The following is a 19,195-nucleotide window of genomic DNA, read 5'->3' on the forward strand; positions in this document are numbered from 1 at the left end:
AAACAAAAAAACTCACTTTGGTCATGTTACCTATAGATTTCCAAGCTTCAAACGCCTATTTGTTGTGTTTTTTATTTTATAATGGCTACTCTGTCCAAAATCTTCCTTGTATTGCATCACATACAAAATTTGGGAAGGTAGAAGGCAAAGCCAACTCAGACACAGAAAACATTTAGGAAATTGCCACTCAAGAAACCAAAAGTCAGCTGAGGCACCCAAAACCATGACAGCAAGCCAGAATTGGAGGAGGCAATCAGCTGAGTCCTGAATGAAAAAGGCCATTCTTCCGGGACCCTGAACTCCATATTCCAGCCTCAAAACCAAAGCTGACATCAGGAAATTCATTACAAACCACGATACATAAGAAAAATGAGAAAAAAGCCAAGAAATGCAAGAATCCATAATGATATTGAGCTGGATTTAGTCGCAAGGAAACGGGCTGTGCCCGGATTCATCCACCCCTCCAGCTGACTGCCTGTGGAATTCTGACTGAATTCACCTGAAAATCGCAGTGAAACTCAGTTTGGAGGCAATTAATATCTGTCACTTCAGCCAAAGTGTTCCATTTTATTTTCCATAACACAAAAACTCACCTTGGTCGTGTTATCTGTAGATTTCTAAGCTTCAAACGCCTATTTGTTGTGTTTTTTCTTTCATAATGGCTATTCTGTACAAACTCTTCTTTGCATTGCATCAGAATACAAAATTTGGGAAGGAAGAAGGCAAAGCCAACTCAGACCCAGAAAACATTTGGGAAATTGCCACACAAGAAACCACAAATCGGCTGAGGTACTCAAAATAAGGACAGCAAGCCAGAACTGCAGCCAGCCAACAGCTGTGCCCTGATTGAAAAAGAACCATCCTCTTCTGCCCTGAACTCAATATTGCAGCCTCAAAACCAAAGCTCACATCAGAAAATTCATTACAAACCATGATAAATAAGAAAAAAGAGAAAAAAGCCAAAGAAATGCAAGAGTCCTTTGTGATATTTGGCAGGATTTAGACACAAGGAAACTGGCTGTTTCCAGATTTATACCCCCTTCCACAGACTGACTTTGGAATTCTGATTGAATTCACCTCAAAATCGCACTCACACTCATTTGGGAGGGAATTAGAATCTGTCCCCTCAGCAGAAGCGTTGTATGTCATTTTCCAAAACACAGAAACTCATCTTGGTCGTGTTGCCTGTAGATTTCTAATCCTGAAAGGGCAATGCGCTTTTTTTTTTTTTTCTTTCATAATGGCTACTCTCCAAAACATGCTTGTATTGCATCAGAATACAAAATTTGGGAATAAGAAGGCAAAACCGACTAAGACCCAGAAAACATTTAGGAAATTGGCACTCAAGAAACCACAAATCGGCTGAGGCACCCAAAACAATGACAGCAAGCCAGAATTGGAGCAAGCCAACAGCTGTGCCCTGATTGAAAAAGAACCTTCCTCTTGTGCCCTGAACTCAATATGCCAGACTCAAAACCAAAGCTCACATCAGAAAATTCATTACAAACCATGATAAATAAGGGAAATGTGAAAAAGCCAAAGAAATGCAAGAGTCCTTTGTGATATTTGACAGGATTTAGACACAAAGAAACTGGCTGTTTCCATATTCATCCCCCCCTTCCACAGACCGACTTTGGAATTCTGATTGAATTCACCTCAAAATCGCTCTCACACTCCATTTGGAGGGAATTAGAATCTGTCACCTCAGCAGAAGCGTTCCATGTCATTTTCCAAAACACAGAATCTCACCTTGGTTGTGTTGCCTATGGATTTCTAATCCTGAAAGGTCAATTTGCTGTGTTTTTTTTTTTTCTTTCATAATGGCTACTCTGTCCAAAATCTTGCTTGTATTGCATCAGAATACAAAAATTGGGAAGGAAGAAGGCAAAACCAACTCAGACCCCGAAAACATTTAGGAAATTGCCACACAAGAAACCACAAATCAGCTGAGGCACCCCAAACAAGGACAGCAAGCCAGAAGTGGAGCAAGCCAACAGCTGTGCCCTGATTGAAAAAGAACCTTCCTCTTGTGCCTGAACTCAATATGCCAGCCTCAAAACCAAAGCTCACATCAGAAAATTCATTACAAACCATGATAAATAAGAAAAAAGAGAAAAAAGCAAAAAAAATGCAAGAATCCATAATGATATAGGGCTTGATTTAGTCGCTAGGAAACCGGCTGTTCCCGGATTCATCCACCCCTCCAGCTGACAGCCTGTGGAATTCTGACTGAATTAACCTGAAAATCACAGTGAAACTCAGTTTGGAGGCAATTAATATCTGTCACCTCAGCCAAAGTGTTCCATTTGATTTTCCAAAACACAAAATCTCACCTTGGTCATGTTACCTGTAGATTTCTAAGCTTCAAACGCCTATTTGTTGTGTTTTTTCTTTCATAATGGCTATTCTGTACAAACTCTTCTTTGCATTGCATCAGAATACAAAATTTGGGAAGGAAGAAGGCAAAGCCAACTCAGACCCAGAAAACATTTGGGAAATTGCCACACAAGAAACCACAAATCGGCTGAGGCACTCAAAACAATGACAGCAAGCCAGAAGTGGAGCAAGCCAACAGCTGTGCCCTGATTGAAAAACAACCTTCCTCTTGTGCCCTGAACTCAATATGCCAGCCTCAAAACCAAAGCTCACATCAGAAAATTCATTACAAACCATGATAAATAAGAAAAAAGAGAAAAAAGCCAAAAAAATGCAAGAATCCATAATGATATTGGGTTTGATTTAGTTGCAAGGAAACCGGCTGTTCCCAGATTCATCCACCACTAAAGCTGACTGCCTGTGGAATTCTGACTGAATTAACCTGACAATCGCAGTGAAACTCAAGAAACCAAATTTCAGCTGAGGCACCCAAACAAAGACAATAGCCAGAATTGGAGCACACCAACAGCTGTGCCCTGTTTGAAAAAGACCATTCCTCAGGTGCCCTGAACTCTATATTGCAGTCTGAAAACCAAAGCTCACATCAGAAAATTCATTACAAACCATGATAAATAAGGGAAATGTGAAAAAGCCAAAGAAATGCAAGAGTCCTTTGTGATATTTGCCTGGATTTAGACACAAAGAAATTGGCTGTTTCCAGATTCATTCCCCCCTTCCACAGACTGACTTTGGAAATCTGATTGAATTCACCTCAAAATCGCTCTCACACTCCATTTGGAGGGAATTACAATCTGTCCCCTCAGCAGAAGCGTTCTATGTCATTTTCCAAAACACAGAAACTCATCTTGGTCGTGTTGCCTGTAGATTTCTAATCCTGAAAAGGCAATGCGCTTTTTTTTTTTTTTCTTTCATAATGGCTACTCTCCAAAATCTTGCTTGTATTGCATCAGAATACAAAATTTGGGAATAAGAAGGCAAAACCGACTCAGAGCCAGAAAACATTTAGGAAATTGGCACTCAAGAAACCACAAATCGGCTGAGGCACCCAAAACAATGACAGCAAGCCAGAATTGGAGCAAGCCAACAGCTGTGCCCTGATTGAAAAAGAACCTTCCTCTTGTGCCCTGAACTCAATATGCCAGCCTCAAAACCAAAGCTCACATCAGAAAATTCATTACAAACCATGATAAATAAGAAAAAAAGAAAAAAGCCAAAGAAATGCAAGAGTCCTTTGTGATATTTGGCAGGATTTAGACACAAAGAAACTGGCTGTTTCCAGATTCATCCCCCCCTTCCACAGACCGACTTTGGAATTCTGATTGAATTCACCTCAAAATCGCTCTCACACTCCATTTGGAGGGCATTAGAATCTGTCACCTCAGCAGAAGCGTTCCATGTCATTTTCCAAAACACAGAATCTCACCTTGGTTGTGTTGCCTATAGATTTCTAATCCTGAAAGGTCAATTTGCTGTATTTTTTTTTTCTTTCATAATAGCTACTCTGTCCAAAATCTTGCTTGTATTGCATCAGAATACAAAAATTGGGAAGGAAGAAGGCAAAACCAACTCAGACCCCAAAAACATTTAGGAAATTGCCACACAAGAAACCACAAATCAGCTGAGGCACCCAAAACAATGACAGCAAGCCAGAAGTGGAGCAAGCCAACAGCTGTGCCCTGATTGAAAAAGAACCTTCCTCTTGTGCCCTGAACTCAATATGCCAGCCTCAAAACCAAAGCTCACATCAGAAAATTCATTACAAACCATGATAAATAAGAAAAAAGAGAAAAAAGCCAAAGAAATGCAAGAATCCATAATGATATAGGGCTTGATTTAGTCACTAGGAAACCGGCTGTTCCCGGATTCATCCACCCCTCCAGCTGACTGCCTGTGGAATTCTGACTGAATTAACCTGAAAATCACTGTGAAACTCAGTTTGGAGGCCATTAATATCTGTCACCTCAGCCAAAGTGTTCCATTTTATTTTCATAAACACAAAAACTCACCTTGGTCATGTTACCTGTAGATTTCTATGCTTCAAACGCCTATTTGTTGTGTTTTTTCTTTCATAATGGCTATTCTGTACAAACTCTTCTTTACATTGCATCAGAATACAAAATTTGGGAAGGAAGAAGGCAAAGCCAACTCAGACCCTGAAAACATTTGGGAAATTGCCACACAAGAAACCACAAATCGGCTGAGGCACTCAAAACAATGACAGCAAGCCAGAAGTGGAGCAAGCCAACAGCTGTGCCCTGATTGAAAAAGAACCATCCTCTTGTGCCCTGAACTCAATATGCCAGCCTCAAAACCAAAGCTCATATCAGAAAATTCATTACAAACCATGATAAATAAGAAAAAAGAGAAAAAAGCCAAAGAAATGCAAGAATCCATAATGATATTGGGTTTGATTTAGTTGCAAGGAAACCGGCTGTTCCCAGATTCATCCACCACTAAAGCTGACTGCCTGTGGAATTCTGACTGAATTAACCTGACAATTGCAGTGAAACTCAAGATACCAAATTTCAGCTGAGGCACCCAAAACAAAGACAATAGCCAGAATTGGAGCACACCAACAGCTGTGCCCTGTTTGAAAAGGACCATTCCTCTGGTGCCCTGAACTCTATATTGCAGCCTCAAAACCAAAGCTCACATCAGAAAATTCATTACAAACCATGATAAATAAGGGAAATGTGAAAAAGCCAAAGAAATGCAAGAGTCCTTTGTGATATTTGGCTGGATTTAGACACAAAGAAACTGGCTGTTTCCAGATACATCCCCCCCTTCCACAGATTGACTTTGGAATTCTGATTGAATTCACCTCAAAATCGCACTCACACTCATTTGGGAGGGAATTAGAATCTGTCCCCTCAGCAGAAGCATTCCATGTCATTTTCCAAAACACAGAAACTCATCTTGGTTGTGTTGCCTGTAGATTTCTAATCCTGAAAGGGAAATGCGCTATGTTTTTTTTTCTTTCTTTCATAATGGCTACTCTCCAAAATCTTGCTTGTATTGCATCAGAATACAAAATTTGGGAAGGAAGAAGGCAAAACCGACTCAGACCCAGAAAGCATTTAGGAAATTGCCACTCAAGAAACCACAAATCGGCTGAGGCACCCAAAACAATGACAGCAAGCCAGAAGTGGAGCAAGCCAACAGCTGTGCTCTGATTGAAAAAGAACCTTCCTCTTGTGCCCTGAACTCAATATGCCAGCCTCAAAACCAAAGCTCACATCAGAAAATTCATTACAAACCATGATAAATAAGGGAAATGTGAAAAAGCCAAAGAAATGCAAGAGTCCTTTGTGATATTTGGCTGGATTTAGACACAAAGAAAGTGGCTGTTTCCAGATTCATCCCCCCCCTTCCACAGACTGACTTTGGAATTCTGATTGAATTCACCTCAAAATCGCTCTCACACTCCATTTGGAGGGAATTAGAATCTGTCCCCTCAGCAGAAGCGTTCCATGTCATTTTCCAAAACACAGAATCTCATCTTGGTTGTGTTGCCTATGGATTTCTAATCCTGAAAGGGCAATTTGCTGTGTTTTTTTTTTTTTTCTTTCATAATGGCTACTCTGTCCAAAATCTTGCTTGTATTGCATCAGAATACAAAATTTGGGAAGGCAGAAGGCAAAACCAACTCAGTCCCCGAAAACATTTAGGAAATTGCCACACAAGAAACCACAAATCAGCTGAGGCACCCAAAACAATGACAGCAAGCCAGAAGTGGAGCAAGCCAACAGCTGTGCCCTGATTGAAAAAGAACCTTCCTCTTGTGCCCTGAACTCAATACGCCAGCCTCAAAACCAAAGCTCACATCAGAAAATTCATTACAAACCATGATAAATAAGAAAAAAGAGAAAAAAGCCAAAGAAATGCAAGAATCCATAATGATATAGGGCTTGATTTAGTCGCTAGGCAACCGGCTGTTCCCGGATTCATCCACCCCTCCAGCTGACTGCCTGTGGAATTCTGACTGAATTAACCTGAAAATCACAGTGAAACTCAGTTTGGAGGCAGTTAATATCTGTCACCGCAGCCAAAGTGTTCCATTTTTTTTCCAAAACACAAAAACTCACCTTGGTCATGTTCCCTATAGATTTCTAAGCTTCAAATGCATATTTGTTAGGTTTTTTATTTCATAATGGCTACTCTATACAAACTCTTCTTTGCATTGCATCAGAATACAAAATTTGGGAAGGAAGAAGGCAAAGCCAACTCAGACCCTGAAAACATTTGGGAAATTGCCACACAAGAAACCACAAATTGGCTGAGGCACTCAAAACAATGACAGCAAGCCAGAAGTGGAGCAAGCCAACAGCTGTGCCCTGATTGAAAAAGAACCATCCTCTTGTGCCCTGAACTCCATATTGCAGCCTCAAAACCAAAGTTCTCATCAGAAAATTCATTACAAACCATGATAAATAAGAAAAAAGTGAAAAAGCCAAAGAAATGCAAGAGTCCTTTGTGATATTTGGCAGGATTTAGACACAAAGAAAGTGGCTGTTTCCAGATTCATCCCCCCCTTCCACAGACTGACTTTGGAATTCTGATTGAATTCACCTCAAGATCGCTCTCACACTCCATTTGGAGGGAATTAGAATCTGTCCCCTCAGCAGAAGCGTTCCATGTCATTTTCCAAAACACAGAATCTCATCTTGGTTGTGTTGCCTATGAATTTCTAATCCTGAATGGTAAATTTGCTGTGTTTTTTTTTTTCTTTCATAATGGCTACTCTGTCCAAAATTTTGCTTGTATTGCATCAGAATACAAAATTTGGGAAGGAAGAAGACAAAACCAACTCAGACCCCGAAAACATTTAGGAAATTGCCACACAAGAAACCACAAATCAGCTGAGGCACCCAAAACAATGACAGCAAGCCAGAAGTGGAGCAAGCCAACAGCTGTGCCCTGATTGAAAAAGAACCTTCCTCTTGTGCCCTGAACTCAATATGCCAGCCTCAAAACCAAAGCTCACATCAGAAAATTCATTACAAACCATGATAAATAAGGGAAATGTGAAAAAGCCAAAGAAATGCAAGAGTCCTTTGTGATATTTGGCTGGATTTAGACACAAAGAAAGTGGCTGTTTCCAGATTCATCCCCCCCCTTCCACAGACTGACTTTGGAATTCTGATTGAATTCACCTCAAAATCGCTCTCACACTCCATTTGGAGGGAATTAGAATCTGTCCCCTCAGCAGAAGCGTTCCATGTCATTTTCCAAAACACAGAATCTCATCTTGGTTGTGTTGCCTATGGATTTCTAATCCTGAAAGGGCAATTTGCTGTGTTTTTTTTTTTTTCTTTCATAATGGCTACTCTGTCCAAAATCTTGCTTGTATTGCATCAGAATACAAAATTTGGGAAGGCAGAAGGCAAAACCAACTCAGACCCTGAAAACATTTAGGAAATTGCCACACAAGAAACCACAAATCAGCTGAGGCACCCAAAACAATGACAGCAAGCCAGAAGTGGAGCAAGCCAACAGCTGTGCCCTGATTGAAAAAGAACCTTCCTCTTGTGCCCTGAACTCAATACGCCAGCCTCAAAACCAAAGCTCACATCAGAAAATTCATTACAAACCATGATAAATAAGAAAAAAGAGAAAAAAGCCAAAGAAATGCAAGAATCCATAATGATATAGGGCTTGATTTAGTCGCTAGGCAACCGGCTGTTCCCGGATTCATCCACCCCTCCAGCTGACTGCCTGTGGAATTCTGACTGAATTAACCTGAAAATCACAGTGAAACTCAGTTTGGAGGCAGTTAATATCTGTCACCTCAGCCAAAGTGTTCCATTTTTTTTCCAAAACACAAAAACTCACCTTGGTCATGTTCCCTATAGATTTCTAAGCTTCAAATGCATATTTGTTAGGTTTTTTATTTCATAATGGCTACTCTATACAAACTCTTCTTTGCATTGCATCAGAATACAAAATTTGGGAAGGAAGAAGGCAAAGCCAACTCAGACCCTGAAAACATTTGGGAAATTGCCACACAAGAAACCACAAATCGGCTGAGGCACTCAAAACAATGACAGCAAGCCAGAAGTGGAGCAAGCCAACAGCTGTGCCCTGATTGAAAAAGAACCATCCTCTTGTGCCCTGAACTCCATATTGCAGCCTCAAAACCAAAGTTCTCATCAGAAAATTCATTACAAACCATGATAAATAAGAAAAAAGTGAAAAAGCCAAAGAAATGCAAGAGTCCTTTGTGATATTTGGCAGGATTTAGACACAAAGAAAGTGGCTGTTTCCAGATTCATCCCCCCCTTCCACAGACTGACTTTGGAATTCTGATTGAATTCACCTCAAGATCGCTCTCACACTCCATTTGGAGGGAATTAGAATCTGTCCCCTCAGCAGAAGCGTTCCATGTCATTTTCCAAAACACAGAATCTCATCTTGGTTGTGTTGCCTATGAATTTCTAATCCTGAATGGTAAATTTGCTGTGTTTTTTTTTTTCTTTCATAATGGCTACTCTGTCCAAAATTTTGCTTGTATTGCATCAGAATACAAAATTTGGGAAGGAAGAAGGCAAAACCAACTCAGACCCAGAAAGCATTTAGGAAATTGCCACTCAAGAAACCACAAATCGGCTGAGGCACCCAAAACAATGACAGCAAGCCAGAATTGGAGCAAGCCAACAGCTGTGCCCTGATTGAAAAAGAACCTTCCTCTTGTGCCCTGAACTCAATATGCCAGCCTCAAAACCAAAGCTCACATCAGAAAATTCATTACAAACCATGATAAATAAGGGAAATGTGAAAAAGCCAAAGAAATGCAAGAGTCCTTTGTGATATTTGGCAGGATTTAGGCACAAAGAAAGTGGCTGTTTCCAGATTCATCCCCCCCTTCCACAGACTGACTTTGGAATTCTGATTGAATTCACCTCAAGATCGCTCTCACACTCCATTTGGAGGGAATTAGAATCTGTCCCCTCAGCAGAAGCGTTCCATGTCATTTTCCAAAACACAGAATCTCATCTTGGTTGTGTTGCCTATGGATTTCTAATCCTGAAAGGGCAATTTGCTGTGTTTTTTTTTTTTCTTTCATAATGGCTACTCTGTCCAAAATCTTGCTTGTATTGCATCAGAATACAAAATTTGGGAAGGCAGAAGGCAAAACCAACTCAGACCCCGAAAACATTTAGGAAATTGCCACACAAGAAACCACAAATCAGCTGAGGCACCCAAAACAATGACAGCAAGCCAGAAGTGGAGCAAGCCAACAGCTGTGCCCTGATTGAAAAAGAACCTTCCTCTTGTGCCCTGAACTCAATACGCCAGCCTCAAAACCAAAGCTCACATCAGAAAATTCATTACAAACCATGATAAATAAGAAAAAAGAGAAAAAAGCCAAAGAAATGCAAGAATCCATAATGATATAGGGCTTGATTTAGTCGCTAGGCAACCGACTGTTCCCGGATTCATCCACCCCTCCAGCTGACTGCCTGTGGAATTCTGACTGAATTAACCTGAAAATCACAGTGAAACTCAGTTTGGAGGCAGTTAATATCTGTCACCTCAGCCAAAGTGTTCCATTTTTTTTCCAAAACACAAAAACTCACCTTGGTCATGTTCCCTATAGATTTCTAAGCTTCAAATGCATATTTGTTAGGTTTTTTATTTCATAATGACTACTCTATACAAACTCTTCTTTGCATTGCATCAGAATACAAAATTTGGGAAGGAAGAAGGCAAAGCCAACTCAGACCCTGAAAACATTTGGGAAATTGCCACACAAGAAACCACAAATCGGCTGAGGCACTCAAAACAATGACAGCAAGCCAGAAGTGGAGCAAGCCAACAGCTGTGCCCTGATTGAAAAAGAACCATCCTCTTGTGCCCTGAACTCCATATTGCAGCCTCAAAACCAAAGTTCACATCAGAAAATTCATTACAAACCATGATAAATAAGAAAAAAGTGAAAAAGCCAAAGAAATGCAAGAATCCATAATGATATTGGGTTTGATTTAGTTGCAAGGAAACTGGCTGTTCCCAGATTCATCCACCACTAAAGCTGACTGCCTGTGGAATTCTGACTGAATTAACCTGACAATTGCAGTGAAACTCAAGAAACCAAATTTCAGCTGAGGCACCCAAAACAAAGACAATAGCCAGAATTGGAGCAAACCAACAGCTGTGTCCTGTTTGAAAAAGACCATTCCTCCGGTGCCCTGAACTCTATATTGCAGCCTCAAAACCAAAGCTCACATCAGAAAATTCATTACAAACCATGATAAATAAGGGAAATGTGAAAAAGCCAAAGAAATGCAAGAGTCCTTTGTGATATTTGGCTGGATTTAGACACAAAGAAACTGGCTGTTTCCAGATTCATCCCCCCCTTCCACAGACTGACTCTGGAATTCTGATTGAATTCACCTCAAAATCGCACTCACACTCATTTTGGAGGGAATTAGAATCTGTCCCCTCAGCAGAAGCGTTCTATGTCATTTTCCAAAACACAGAAACTCATCTTGGTTGTGGTGCCTGTAGATTTCTAATCCTGAAATGGCAATGCGCTGTGTTTTTTTTTTTCTTTCATAATGGCTACTCTCCAAAACATGCTTGTATTGCATCAGAATACAAAATTTGGGAATAGGAAGGCAAAACCGACTCAGACCCAGAAAACATTTAGGAAATTGGCACTCAAGAAACCACAAATCGGCTGAGGCACCCAAAACAATGATAGCAAGCCAGAAGTGGAGCAAGCCAACAGCTGTGCCCTGGTTGAAAAAGAACCTTCCTCTTGTGCCCTGAACTCAATATGCCAGCCTCAAAACCAAAGCTCACATCAGAAAATTCATTACAAACCATGATAAATAAGAAAAATGAGAAAAAAGCCAAAAAAATGCAAGAATCCATGATGATATTGGACTTGATTTAGTCTCAAGAAAACCGAATGTTCCCGGATTCATCCACACCTCCAGCTGATGCCTGTGGAATTCTGTCTGAATTAACCTGAAAATCATAGTGAAACTCATTTTGGAGGCAATTAATATCTGTCACCTCAGCCAAAGTGTTCCATTTGATTTTCCAAAACACAAAAACTCACCTTGGTCGTGTTACCTGTAGATTTATATTCTTCAAATGCCCATTTGTAATGTTTTTTATTTCATAATGGCTACTCTGTCCAAACTCTTGTTTGTGTTGCGTCAGAATACAGAATTTGGGAATGAAGAAGGCAAAGCCAACTCAGACCCAGAAAACATTTAGGAAATTGCCACACAAGAAACCACAAATCGGCTGAGGCACCCAAAACAATGACAGCAAGCCAGAATTGAAGCAGGCCAACAGCTATGCCCTGTTTGAAAAAGACCATTCCTCCTGTGCACTGAACTCTATATTGCAGCCTCAAAACCAAAGCTCACATCAGAAAATTCATTACAAACCATGATAAAAAGAAAAAAGAGAAAGAAGCCAAAGAAATGCAAGAGTCCTTTGTGATATTGGGCTTGATTTAGTTGCAAGGAAACCAGCTGTTCCCGGATTCATCCACCCCTCCTAGCTGACTGGCTGTGGAATTCTGATTGAATTCACCTGAAAATCGCACTCACTCTCGATTTGGAGGAAATTAATATCTGCCCCTCAGTGGAAGGGTTCTATGTCATTTTCCAAAACCCAAAAACTCATCTTGGTCATGTTGCCTATGATTTCTAATCATGAAAACCCAATATGTTCTGTTTTTCAATTTCCTGATGGATCCTCGTTCTAAACCCTTGTTTGTATTGCATCAGAATACACAATTTGAAAAGGAAAAAGGCAAAACCAACTCAGACCAACAAAGCATTTAGGAAAAAGTCGCTCAAAATGAAAAATTGCCTGAGGCACCCAAAGCAATTACAGAAAGCCAGAATTGGAGAGAAACAACAGCTGTGCCCTAATTGAAAAAGACCATTCCTCTGGTTCCCTGAACTCCTTAAGCCAGCCTCAAAACCACAACCCACATCAGAAAATTTATTACAAACCATGATAAATAAGAAAATGTGAAAAATGCAAAAAAGAAAAAGAAATGCAAGAGTCCTTCGTGATATGGCGCTTGTTTTAGTACAAGGAAACCAGCTGTTTCCGGATTCATCCACCCCTCCCAGCTGACTGACTGTGGAATTCTGATTGTATTCACCTGAAAAGAGAGAACATTTATAAGTATATTGGGACTGTGGAACCTGTCATTTACCAATCACATGTTAGACTGAATCATAGACCAAATATAGGGAAGAAATCCTATGCATGTAAACCTTGTGGGAATTCATTCAGTATTAAATACCCTCCATCACAGCACTCATATTGTGGAAAACCCTCATGTGTGTAATGATTGTGTGGAAACCACTCACCAGAAGTCAGATCTCATTAGACATCAGAGAATTCACACAGGGTTGAAATCTTACAAATCTAATGACTGTGGGAAGTTCTTTGGCCAGAAGAAACACCTCATAAATCATCAGAGAATTCACACAGGTGAGAAACCTTTTGAATGTAATGACTGTGGAAAATCCTTTGGCCAGAAGGCAAACCTCATAAATCATCAGAGAATTCACACAGGTGAGAAACCTTATGAATGCAATTACTATGGAAAATCCTTTGGCCAGAAGGCAAACCTCATAAATCATCAGAGAATTCACAGAGGGGAGAAACCTTATGAATGCAATCATTGTGGAAAAGCCTTTGCTGAGAAATCAAAGCTCACAAAGCATCAGACAATTTGTACTGGGGGAAACCTTATGATTGCAATGACTGTGGAAAAACCTTTGCTGAGAAGTCAAACCTCAGAAAGTATCAGAGCCTTCACACCATGGAGAAAGCTTATAAATGAAATGACTGTGGAAAAGCCTTTGGTCCCATCCTTGCATACCAAGGATAAATCCCACTTGGTCTGGGTGGATGATCTTTCTGATGCATTGTTGGATTCAATTGGCCAGAATTCTGTTGCAGATCTTTGCATGTATGTTCATCAGGGAAATTGGTCTATAATTACTTTCTTTGTTGCACTTTTTTCAAGTTTAGGAATGAAGGTGATGTTGGCTTCATAGAAAGAATTTGGGAGAATCGCCTCTCTCTCAATTGTTTTGAATAACTTGAGAAGAATTGCAGTTAGTGCTTTAAATGTCTGTTAGAATTCAGCAGTGAAGCCTTCCAGTTTTGGGGTTTTCTTGGTAGTGATGGTCTTTATTACTGGTATCATTTCCATCTGGTTATGTGTGTGTTTAGGTTTTCTATATCTTTGTTGCTCAATTTAGGTAGGTTTTATGGATGGAAGGATGGTGGAAAGCCTCTTTGCTGTACTTCATAACTCATAAGATATCAGAGTATCCACACAGGGAATTTTCTACTTGACCTTTTTGTGCAAGTTATATCTCATGAAATATTAGAGAATTCACCAAGGGGAGAAATGCATGAATATAATACATGTGAATAGCCTTTGTGGTGCAAATCAGACCTCATCAAACATAAAAGAATTCTCATGGGGAGCAATTTTATGAATGTAATGACTCAGAGCCTTTTACCATAATTCAGCCCTCATTGTACATCATCAAATTCATATAGGGAAAAACTCCTTTGAAAGTAAAATCCCTTTAATTAGAAGCCATACCTCATAAGACAACAGGGAATTCACGTGGGAGAGAAACCTTATGGGTGTAATGAGTGTTGGAAAGCTCTGCCCAAATCTCTCCTTATATCAGAATGCACAACATATATATCTAATGAATGAAATAAATGTGAGAAAGTCATTTCACATAGGTAATGCCTCATAATCCATCATGGAATTTGAACAAGGGAGAGACCTTAACAATATAATGAATGTGGAAGAGCTTTTCTCCAAAATTCATGTAAGTATTGTGACAAAACCTTTTGCTGGAAATCACATCCTATCCAACAGAGACTCATGTAAAGGAGAAAGCTTATAAATATTATTAGAGTCAGAAGTCAATGGTACATCAGAGAATTGACACAGGTGGTTTCTTAGGCGTATACTGATTGTGCAAAAACATTTTCTTTATTTCAGGCTTGTATAGACACAGAATTCACAAAAGGTGATAGTCTTTGCATGCTGTAAATACAATAAAACCTTTAGCCAGAAATTAGACATCAACAGACTTCAGAGAATTCATAAGGAACAAAAGTCTATGCAATGAATTTGGAAAATGTATTTCTGTTATAAATCAGTCTTCAATTCCCATGAATAGACTCACAAATGAGAAAACATGCATGCATAGAAAAGTTTTGTACCATAAATTATCTCTAGATGGTAAACTAATATATCACACAAAAGAAATATCATGAGTGTAATGGAATTGGGAAACCCTTTGCTATAAGGCAGATTTCCAGAAAGCTTAGCAAGATTACAGAAAAGTCTCTGAAAATGTAACATGTCTGAAAGATTTGTTGGCATCACAAACTGGAGGATAGCTCAAGTGCATGTGTTTTTGTGCCTGGCATCCAAATTGATATCTCTTTTTCTTTGATGAATTCCTTGTTTATTTATTTAGCAGATTTAGAGACAAAGGATTCCTGTCCATTGATTTACTACTATATGCCCACAATTGCCATGGTAAAGTATATGGCAAAAACTGAGTGCTGGGGGCTGTGAATCTGATTCATCACTGATAACATTGAAGACATTGGTTCCTGGTTCTTATGCTGCTATGCATGGAAATGTTTCTCTAATTTCATTTTCAAATAGTTCATTGTTAATATAAAGAAATGCTTCTAATTTTTAAAATTTCATTGAAATAATTTGTGATTAATGTGTCCTAGTCATGCATTATTACAGGGTGTAGTGCAATATTTGCACACATTTATGCAGTAAAAAGTGATCAAGCTAAGCAACTACAGTTTTATTAAGTTTTTAAAGAGTTATTTATTTGAAAGACAGAGTTACAGAGAGAAGTAGCAGCAGAGAGAGAGAGAGGTCTTCCTCTGCCGGTTCACTCCCCAGATGGCCACAATGGCCGGAGCTCTGCCAATCTGATTCCAGGAACCAGGAGCTTCTTCCAGATCTCCCACTTGGGTGCAGGGACCCAAGGACTTGGGCCATCTTCTACTGCTTTCCCAGGCCATAGCAGAGAGTTGGATCAGAAGAGGAGCAGCCAGGACTAGAACTGGTACCCACATGGGATGCTGGTGCTTCAGGCCAGGGTGTTAGCCCACTGTGCCACAATGCTGGCCCCCAAGCAACTACAGTTTCTAATTCTTCTCCATGATTTGAGACTACCAGGTCCTCTCCTTCAGTTCTTTACACAGAACCTAATATGGTTGAATGTAGTCATCTCATTATATTATGGAACACCAGAAGTTCTTTCTGCCTCTTTGATTTTTGATACCTATTATCCAATCCCCCTCTATCCCTAGCTGCTTCCCTTCTCAGCCTCTAGTAATCACAGTTCTGTGTTCAGATCCATTATTTTCTTTCACTTCCACATGCGACAAGGACCAGGTGACATTTGTGTTCCTGCTTCTGGCTTATTTCAATTAATTTAATAATATTTTGTTCTTTTTTTGTATCTAAAAGAGGTTGCCCTGTCCATTGTTTTTCATTGATGGACAGCTAGATTGGTTTCACATCCTGGCTGCAGTGAACTGTGTTATAGTGGCTGTGTTATGGGAAAATTGCTGTATCTTTGATATGCTCTCCTCCTTTCCTTCTAATAAAATTTCCTTATTCTATATAGCCAAGAGCAAGATAACTCTCACATGGTAGGTCAATTTTTATCTTAGTTTAATTTTTGTTATTTATTTGAAAGAGTTACAATAGAGGTAGAGACACAGAGAGGTCCTCCATTAGCTGGTTCGCTCTACAGATGACTACAAAGGCCAGAGTTATGCCATTCTGAAACCTGGAGACAGGAGCTTCCTCTGGGTCTCCCTCATGGGTGCATGGGCCCAAGGACTTGGGCCATCTTCTACTGCTATCCCAGGAGATAGCAGAGAGCTGTATTGGAAGAAGAGCAGCTGGAACTAGAACTGGCACCCAAATGGGATGCTGGCCCTTCAGGCCAGGGCTTTAACTCACTGCACAACAGCGCCAGCCCCAATTTTTATCCTTTTTAAGGAATGACCATACTGTTCTGCATAACATCTGTACTAACTTGTGTTTTCACCTACCATATATGGTGGTTTTCTTTTCCCATGTGCTCTCTAGCATTTGTTATTTTTTATCAGTTTGGCATAAAAATGATATAGTATTGTTCATGTTTTTGTGTATTTTGAAATCAGTTAATTTGTTTATTAAATCTTTATTATTTGAAAGGTGGATTTAGAGAGAGAGGGAAAGACATAGATAGCTTTCATCTGCTGGCTCACACCCCAGAGAGTTTCAACAGTTGAGCCTGGGGCATGCTGGAGTCAGGAGCTTCATCCAAGTCTCCCACATGAGTGGCAAGGACCTGAGTCCTTCGTCCATCTTCTGCTGGTTTCCCAGGTGTTTAGCAGTGAGCTAAATTGGAAGTGGAGATTCCTAAACTCAAAGTGGAACTCAGATGTTATGCTGGCCTCACAGATTGCAGCTTTCCCCACTTGGCCACAATGCCAGCCCCTCTATCAATTTAATTCCTCAAAAATAGCTCAGTAATGTTGGCATCTATCTCATTTTGTTTTTTCTCTGTTATTATTCAACTTATTGATGTCTTATTTTTGTTCACATTATTCCTCTCAATTGCTCTACCTGAGGTGAGTAGGGCTGCTGTGTTGCTTAAATGAAGTGTATGCTTTAGATTACTCATTTAATGAGTGCATGTCATTCACATAGCACTTCACTGAAGTTCTACTATGTCCCAAATCCTCTTCTAGGCACAGAATTTAGACCACTTTTCTCTTAGGCCCAGATCTTGCCTTTAACATACTACTTGGAATTTAGTAGCTCATGAAATCTGCAGACTGCATAAATGAATGAATATTTTGAGGGCTGTGCTTTTGTGGAGGAACTTCATAGGAGACCGAAGGAATAAAATAAATCAAAAGTATCCACAGTATATAGAATGTATACTATTTTACAAGTCACAGAGAAGAAGAAGAAGAAGAAGGAAAGTAGTAAGACTAGAAAGTTTGTGGCAAGACTAACAGGCGCTGGTCAAGAACTTAATAAGCACATTAGGAAAGCAGTAAGGTTTCTTTTTTTTTTTTTTGAGGAAAAGTTTTTATTTCTAGTGATGAAATTGGCTACAGAACATTATGAAAGTTTAAAAATACAAAGAGAAATTGTCTATAATTAATAGATTCAAAATTTGACAATCAGTGAATATCATTATTAGTCATTACCAACAACAGTTATTGATTTGAAAGGCAGAGTGACAGGAAGAGGGAACCACTGCTTCACTCCCCAGACACTTGCAATAGCCAAAGCTTGACCAAGCCAAAACCAGGAACTGGGAATTCATTCTGGATGTCCCATTTGGGTGCAGGGACCCAAGCACTTCTGCCATCCTCCGTCTCCTCCCAGGGTGCACACTAGCAGAAACTTGCCTCAAAGCAGAGAAGCTACCACTCAAGCCAGGCATTTGTATATGGGATGTGGGTGTGTGGTGGTGATAGCAAGCCCTCATGGATAAAAAAAAAAAAAAAAAAAAAAAAGTTATTTCTATGCCAAGGAAATTACTCTGTAGTCTTTCTCTTATAAACTACGTATTGCTGAACCTAGATAATTTTTCCTTTATTTAACAATGACATGAAAATGTCAGTTGAGTTGGCTTTCCTGAAGACCTTGTTTCTTGAATATTAGTGGCTAGCTGAGATAAATTTTTTTCATCTCTTTCTCGCTTCGGCAGCACATGTGCTCGCTTCGGCAGCACATATACTAAAATTGGAATGATACAGAGAAGATTAGCATGCCCCTGCGCAGTAAGGTTTCTTTACCTCCCTGTAGGCTCTGCTCTCCAGAGGTGAACAGGGTCCTCTAAACCCACTTGCTGCACACACAAACACCTGAGTGTTGTATTCTCCCACAGGTGTTGGAGACTGATATGGTGTTCTGATTTATATTTACATAATGGCTAGTGACATCGGGCATATTCACATGTTTTGACCATGTACATTTCTTCTGAGAAATGTCTATTCAGATCCTTGCCTGTTTCTTCACTGTATTTTTTGGAGTTTTTCCAATTCATGTAAATGTTCTGGAAATCTGTAAACATTCAGAGTTTTAATTTTTCCTGCCATCTGTTCATTGTATCTACACTCTGATGTTTACTTTGTTGTGAAGAAGTATCTTAGTTGGATATACTCAAATGTCTCTGTTTTTATTTTTGTGACTATTGCTATTGGAATCTTACCCAAAAGCTATTGTGTGTTGACAATATTTAGAGTTTCCCTATGTTTACTTGGGTTTGGGTCTTATGATTACATTTTAATTCACTGTGAGTTCACTTTCACATAGTGTAAGAGATGTTGGAGTCTCTTTTCAGGCTTCTACATATGGATAATCAAGTTCCTCTGCACCACTTGTGAAAGAGATTCTTCTTTCTCCAGTTCATTTTAGTTCCTTTGTTAAATATGAGTTGCTGGTAGAAATTTGGGTTTATTTCTATGCTACCAAGTCTTTTCCATTGAACTGTGTGTCTGTTATTATATCAGTGCTAACACTTCTTCTTTTTTTTTTGCAGTATATTTATTTGAAAGGCAGAGTTACAGAGAGGTAGAGGCAGAGAGAGAGAGAGGTCTTCCATCCACTGGTTTACTCCCCAAATGGTCACAATGGCCGGAGCTCTGTTGATCTGAATCCAAGTGTCAGGAGCTTCTTCCAGGTCTCTATGCAGGTGCAGGGGCCCAAAGACTTTGGCCATTTTCTACTTTTTTC

General features: G+C 39.7%; 1 pseudogene; it reads left to right on the forward strand.

Moving 5' to 3' along the window:
- The first annotated feature begins 18,172 nt into the window (after positions 1-18,172).
- LOC138848339 (U6 spliceosomal RNA) lies at positions 18,173-18,240 on the forward strand (annotated as a pseudogene).
- The last annotated feature ends 955 nt before the right edge of the window (positions 18,241-19,195 follow it).

This window comes from Oryctolagus cuniculus, unplaced genomic scaffold (genome assembly GCF_964237555.1).
Source record: "Oryctolagus cuniculus unplaced genomic scaffold, mOryCun1.1 SCAFFOLD_45, whole genome shotgun sequence".
Lineage (NCBI taxonomy): Eukaryota > Metazoa > Chordata > Mammalia > Lagomorpha > Leporidae > Oryctolagus > Oryctolagus cuniculus.